At 39.0% G+C, this 7,512-nt stretch overlaps 1 protein-coding gene across 1 annotated transcript in view; it reads left to right on the top strand.

Annotated features, from left to right (window-relative positions):
- The first annotated feature begins 490 nt into the window (after positions 1 to 490).
- The window catches only part of tet2 (tet methylcytosine dioxygenase 2), a 28,115-nt gene continuing 21,093 nt past the window's right edge, over positions 491 to 7,512 (top strand). Inside the window, exon 1 of the mRNA XM_008412058.3 lies at positions 491 to 987. The gene's annotated coding sequence lies outside the window, so the exon portion shown is untranslated. The remainder of the gene's footprint in view (positions 988 to 7,512) is intronic.

Below are 7,512 nucleotides of genomic sequence, written 5' to 3'. Positions count from 1 at the left end.
AGTTCTGTGTGAAATATGACACATCTCTCTATATATATAAAAGTATAGTTAAAGTTCATGCATGCTTGAAGAAGATAGAGATCTCTCTTAAGCCCACGTGGCCAGTGTCAACAGGGGGAGGAAGATCTTTTTCAGAGGTATGAGGCAAACTGTGCTTCCTGTGCACAAGCTGCAGAGTTCGTCTAAATATGAGCCAGCAGTGTTCCAAAATAAGACACAGCCGCCTGAAATAAGTCCAAACCGGCTGTTTTTGATCGTAACTGTGAAGTCGTTCTTTTATACAAAATGGAAAGTCCTTTAACCTCCAACTGAAAAAAAAAGAAAGAAACAAAACCTCAAGATAGGCAATGAGAAAGGGAGGGAAAAAACCCTGAGTCACTTGGCTTCCTGTATGAGAAAAGGAAGGGGTGGAGGCAGCTTCTGCTCTGCCACAGTCAGACGGTTGGACCCATGCATATTGAACAAAAAGTGCACTAGTTGTGGGGGTGGACTCTTGTAATCCAGAAATCCACTCCAGTGCTTCAGGGCAGCCATCAAAGTGTTCACTATTGTGTACGGCTGAGGAAGGAAGAAAAAAAAAAAGAGGGAGCTGAGGGGGGGAAAGAAAACCTGTATCTTTGTGTGAGAAGGACTCAGCAGGAAAGTGTTTTTGTGAATTAATTTTTTTTTCTCTTTTCAGAGGTTGTTGCCACAGAGGGGCTCTTCCCCCAGAGCTACAGCAAGATCTTGTCCGCTTTTATATTTACCATAACTGCCTTACACTCGACTGACACACAAGTGTGCTCCTCCAGCCGGCAAAACAGCGACACCCGGGCTTCTCCTGATGATGAGAGCCAACGTCAGACTGGTTTCCATGAATATTGATGTGGAGCATAGACTGTTTCATAGAACAGAAGGAGGCAAGATGGCTGCCCTTTAGGATTTGTTAAAGAGGCGATCCAGACAATTTGCTGGAATTTCTACAAAGTGGAGGGACATAAACAGAAGGTAAGAACGTGCTCAGTTTGTTACTTCTCTTTTGACCCCGCTGTCTCTGTAACCTTTGGAGTATTTTTCTTTCATTTTGTGGTCAGGTGAGACAGCAGATGTCCCTCACCGTAAAAAAAGCAAGAGCCAACATAATAAGGAGGGGATATTAGATAAAGCTACTTCAACATGGCTGACAATTTTCTTTGTGGTTTTGCCAGCAGAATGTGAAGGCTGCTGTCTTGTTTCCTTGCCGTGCTTATTTTAAGTGGATCATAGACAATGCTGTACAGTTTGTTCAGGAGTTTTTCTTCAGGCACAATTTAAATACCACTGTGCCTCTTCCTTTACATCATAAAACCACGCTCTGGTCCAACTCGTTTAAAATAGATGCATGTTCATCTTTTATCAGTTTTTAGGATAGATCTGCTATTCAATGAGTATGTTTTGAAAAAAAATATATATATATTTATGTGTAATTAATGGCTATTACAGACAAACAATATTTTATTATTTAGTCTATCTAAAATCTTTTTGTGTCAAATCTGCTGCTTTGTATGTCCTTTGGGATTGTAAATGGTAGAGTAAAAGTCCAACCTGGACTCGTCCAGCACAGGGGGGGATAGCGCCTGCACAGCAGCAGAGCAGAAATAGCTCCTGGCTTTGTGTGTATCTCTGTGAATCAGCTTTCGTTGCTTTCACCACTGAATGACACACGCACACACACGCACACACACACACACACACAGACACAAAGGCAAATCCCAAGGAGAGGCAAAAACAGAGGAGAACTGTGGTGGTGGAAGGTAGTAAGAGAAGGTCAGACAGCGCGGAATCAAATGAAACCCAATCTTACATCACCATTAACTGAAGCAGAACACAAATGTTAATTTTGAAGCAGAGGTTTTACTTAAAAAAACTTGTCTCAGGAGAACAATAAGCAGTAACAACACTAGAAATAACATTTTCTGACTGCTCATAAAAGCATACTCTTATGCATTAAAAGCAGGTAAATGTAACAACAGGGCTACAGTTCTCAGGACATTTTCCCCTATGGGCCATTAAAAGAGGAACTGCTTTCATTGTATAAGAATATGTTTGAAATAGGAATCAGCGAACCAGTTATCTACATTTTCTGATCAGTTCAAATGTGTGGAAGCATAGCGATGCTAACCCAGAAAGAAGATATTGCCCTATCTCAGCATAATGGAAAAAGTTTGAATAATATTACTATCATTCTTTTCATCTTAGAGCAATTAATATCTTGTTATTGCACTGCTGAAAGAACATATCTTGAAAACCTTAAAATATATAATATGGTCCACAATTTGCTACATTATGTTATCGTAAGTGTCATTGTTTAAGCTAATTCCCTGAAGAGTGGGACAAGAATGGAAGTTGAAAGAAGTGCTTGGGTACAAAATGAGGGTCTGAATTTCCTGAAGGGACAAACTGTCCCAGAACCAGTTCTTCATGCTGAAAAAATCTAGCCATTTAGCCTTTTGTCATTTTTATAAATCATCTGATTATTTATGGTCAAAGTTAAAACGGACTGCTGTGGCATGTTTCATGTTGGCCATTGGTCAGTTGTTCCCTGTCAGGGAAACATTTCATATCCTCTTTGACAAAGGATGAGTCAAAATAATTTACGGAGGTGACAGAAGGAAAAGCCTATTTCCTTCTTAAAACTTCTTAAAATAATAGTTATTTTAGTTTGATTAGAGATAATAGTCTGTAGCATTTTATGAGTGATAACTGACTGTAATGGAAATAGGGTGTAATGCATATTCCGAAAACATACAATTACAATTAAAATATGCATTCCATTTTACTATGCTTGTGACTATATATCTGTATAAATAATGAATGAAATCTTTTTGTCAATCTAACCATATTTTTTGTTTTGTAAAATAAAGAATCCATGCCAGTCAAACAGTCAACAAATGGAAGAAATCCTCAAAAGGTACAAAATCCTTTTGTACCTTTTAAAGATAATAGAAGATCTATTATGAATCTTCTTCATAATAGATACTACAATATAAAAAGTAGGCCTGAAGTAACATTTATTTCCAGTTGAAAAATGAAGAATCAAATGCTTATTAATCCTACTCCTATTTCACTCATCCGGGATATACCTCATGAGTAAACAGATAAACTATGTATAACTATGCAATGGTGTCACTAGACTGTACAAGATGGTTTGTTTAAAACTATGGTAATGTTTTAACCATTGTCAGCAAATATCTAATTGGTTGTTAGTTTTTCCTCGAATTCACTAACAGCTTCTTGAAGATTAACATCTAAATGGTACATTTGAATAAAACTGATCTCCTACAGGGTTTGTGTATTGGGCTTGTGTATTCCACTGCTTGCAGTTGTAATACAGCTGCAGTTCAGCCTCAGGTCACAACAATATAAAAACCTGTCTGTAAGGTGGTTGACCTTTATTGTAACCCAACAGTGTGCTGCCAACGGGAGCAGCAAAGTGCTTGACATCTGTATCATAGAAGATCTTTGTGACACACTTGGAGGTGGATGGATACAGAGGGCACTGAAGAAGAAAGAAGGGCATTGAGTTCAAAACAAAGTCAGCTGCTTGTTGTTTCCAAGCTTTTATGAGAACAGTTGATGATGGTTTATTACCACTATCCTCCTAATGTTCCCTCAACCTCATAAATCTTTTTCCCCCTGTGGTTATCAAAGCAAACAATGTATCTTTTACCACAAAAATCATTTTGTGAGCAAGTACCTGTCTCTAATCATTACAAAGATGTAGTGCAACAAATTTCCTTGTGGTGAACTCACCGAATCCACTTAGCAAACACGGTCACTGAGCATGCAGTGTCAACAAATGTGCCTAAGCTTGTTATGTATGGTAGTATTTAACTGTGTTGTGACTGCATAACTTCAGGTGACGGATCTGTGCATGTACATACTTGTATAAATAACAGTACTCCCCTACCCCTTTTACAATATTGGCAATGACGTCCATTAAAAGTGTCCAACAGTGGATGTTATAAGTCACATTGTTGGAATTAAACTGCTCTCAGATATCAGCATGTGTAATTTTCTCGTCTTCGGTGGCACTGAATGAACAGCTTGCAAATGCCAATTATGACCAAAAGAACATTACAACAGGGATTTTTACAAGAGGAATTTTCATTGGTCTCTGCACCCCTGCTTTGACATAAATAGCTGAAAGGGCAGCAGCGTTAATAGGGTTACAGGGGGCTCAGTGGGGGATGGGCCACATAGATCAATCACATGCGCAGAGCTCATCTCATCTATCTGCACCTACAGATAAAGCTGCGCAGTTGGATAGTCTCTTCGTCATGGCAGTAAGCCCCTTTAAGTCACTCCTAGGGCAAAGACAATATCACCTTTGGGGAGAATGTCCAGTTGCCATAGTGCAGTACAACAATGCTGTTTGGCTACAATACCCAAGCTGTTGCCCATGCCCTCACCTTTGACCCTGTTCTGTCCAGCCCAAGTATCATTTTTCCAACCTAGGGGGTGGCTGCAGCAGAAGCGACACAGAAGCATGCTCAGTGTTGTTGGGTTAGACATTTTAGAATGCACTGCTTATAGATGGCAAGACAAAATGGCGAGAACAAAGAGTTGCATTGATTGCTGCAATATTGATTTCTGTTGTCTGCCAATGGAGGGTTTGTTTTCTATGGACTTCAAGAGAATAAAAGGAAAACTCAGTCTAGTGCAAGTGCAAAAGAATCACTCTGACACATTATTTAGACATTTTGCACATAATTTAATATAAACATTGCACAGGATTTAAACTTTCCAAGCTTCTGCTAAGGAAAAGAAAAGGCCATTTCCTTCATAAAACTGACCACCTTATGCATCAGACATGGCTGAAGAGTTCATGTAAAGATTTGCCCTAGTTTTACCAACTTACCTAATCTACTAGAGGTTACTTTAAGATGCCCATCTGTTGTTTTTTTTATTAACTTACTGTAGGTTCTTGAATATTTCATAATATCAGATAAACCTTGTGATCCTGGCCTGCCACAGGCTTGTTAGTCAGTCTTTCAAAAGAGATACAAAAGTGTGGCCGGTAATTGCTACATCACATGCGATTGTAAACGTGCACCACGGTCTTCCTCTTCCATGATGTCCTGCGCCGCTATCTGAGCCAAAGCATAATTATGGGCCAAGCATGATAAGGCCTTGTTTGGGGAGTTCTTGGGCTGCAGGGAGCGTTGCTGACTCTGTGAACATGTATTGATGTCAGGGTTTACCTCAAGGGTGAGACGGCGTGGGCAGCGACTCAAAACCTTCTGCCACGTGAGGATACGCACATGGCTTTTCTGTTTACAAACAGTATCCTTGGCATTCCGCTGAGAGGAAAGCAAGCGAGGTGTTACGTAATCGCCATAAAGCAAATAGCATCCCTTCCTGCTTCTTGCCAAGCCGATCCTCCTACACTTGGACAATCAGCTTCGGTTGTTGCTTTCGCCGGTTTAAGCCGCGAGAAGCTAAGACCCACAGTAAAAGCCCAGTTATGTTATAAGACTGTAAGCAGGTCTTTTCTCACGTTCCTTATTGGTGCTGTCCAAGGCCTAATTAACAGCAGCAGGATAGAAGCTTAACAAGCCATTTCCCATGTTGCTCTAAATTTGAAGGATTGTGTTTTCGTTAAAAGGAACAAGGAATTGTAATACTGACAGATTTTTTTTTCAGATTAGAAACAAAGCTAGTACTAACTTCCCACCAACAAGACCAAAAAACAAACAAAACAAAAATCGCCCCAGTAGTTTTTCTTTCAAGATTCCCTTTGGCACATAAATTCTTAGTTTATATAGAAAACTTGCGTACATAAATTTTTTTGACATTTGAGAATTTTACAAGAAAAAAAAGCTGCATGAGTGACAGAAAAAAACTTAATCTCCTAACACTTCCCTTTTTAACAAGTTTGCTACAAAGTCTAATTAATAATGTAAACTATATTACATTATCCTATATTTTGTAACACTTAATTGTCTGAGATATCTAACCTTATATCAGGGATGGAAAATTAAAACCTGTATCTACCACTCAAATGCTCAAGTCTGAGAAGGCACTGTTTATTTCAGATGCAATTATATGCAAAATTTGCATATAATTGCATCTGCAATTATATGCAGATGCAATTATATGTATATATATGGCCAGGGTGGCCAGTAAAACATATATATTATTATTATATATTTGTAAAGAAAAGGTGTACTCTAATTAAAATCAACGATAGTTGTTCTTTTGCCACTTCATACCACCATTTCTTTTTTATGCATTGCCATTTTGTCTCTTTTCACTTCCATTTTGTACCCACACATGTAACAATTTGGTTTTCTATTTTGACTAATTGGATTCTGATCCCCATTTTGGCCATCCAATAAAGTTCCTTAAATAAACAATACATTACTGTCCCGTCACATAGTTCAAGATTTTCCAGTTCCCATTAAAAATTAGAGGTGTGCCTTTAAGTTCATGCTTGAGGAGGTTTGTTGTTTCTATCACCAGGAACATTATGTTCCCTTTTAGTTGAACTGAATTTGCAGCAGTTTAGTAGCAGTTTAGACACAATGCTGCTCCCAACAGATCAGTTGTAGAAACTGAACACTTCTGGACTGTTCAAATGTCAAGTTCACTCCTGTCATTGGTTGGTTGATGAGATTTACCCATTACTTCTTAAATTTACCTGCATTGTTTAACCCTTGTGCGTGCGAGGACTGAGGCAAATGTAGAGGACTGTGGCAAATGATACAAGTTTTACTTGTGTGGGGTTGGTTGGACCCCATTTCTACATACAAGGGTTAAGTACCAGGGGCTAATTTCCACACCTGGTTAAACATTCATTAGACAAAAACTGTTCCTTCATCGTACTAAACCTTGCTAAAATTTGCCAAGAGGAAATGTCAGCTTAATATGGGACATACTCCTTTTCAAAGTCAATGCACAATGCAGTCATGAAAGCCTGGTTCCTACATTTTGTTTTGTTTTTTAATGAATGGTCCTGATTGGTGTACTTTATCTTAAAATGACTCTCCAATATGAATTGTTTTGTTGGTAGACAGTGTAGTTCAGGGCCCCTTTAAATCCCTGCTCTCTACTCTGGGAGTCCAGACAGCTGGTCCAGATTGTCCTTTAAAAGTATAACTTACCAGACGCCTTGCATGACATCACTAACCACCCCTCTGGACTTGGGCTCAATATAAGGTTTCATCAACAGAATGTACAAGTGGGGCAGCTGGTGCCTTTATTTACACTTGCAGGTGGAACCGATCCAGTAGATGCAGTATCAGTTTTCTCAGTATTACATGATTGCCAGTGCCCTTTTATTTTATTTAGTTTTATTTTATTTTATCTTATTATGTTTTATGTAGGGTTGAAATTGTTGTTTTCTGACAGCCCTTACACTTACATCGTGAATCACAATAACACCCGTCACTCAGAGGATTTGTGATTTCTATTCATTGAGAGTCACGTGCCTCTTGCTCAGAGGAGGGAAAGAGGGAGCTTAGCAACAGCAGCTTAGGTCAGGTTGTTTGG

The sequence above is a fragment of the Poecilia reticulata genome, chromosome 1, assembly GCF_904066995.2.
Source record: "Poecilia reticulata chromosome 1, P_reticulata-male-v2, whole genome shotgun sequence".
NCBI classification, from domain to species: domain Eukaryota; kingdom Metazoa; phylum Chordata; class Actinopteri; order Cyprinodontiformes; family Poeciliidae; genus Poecilia; species Poecilia reticulata.
This window is presented reverse-complemented; position numbering and strand designations above follow the sequence as displayed.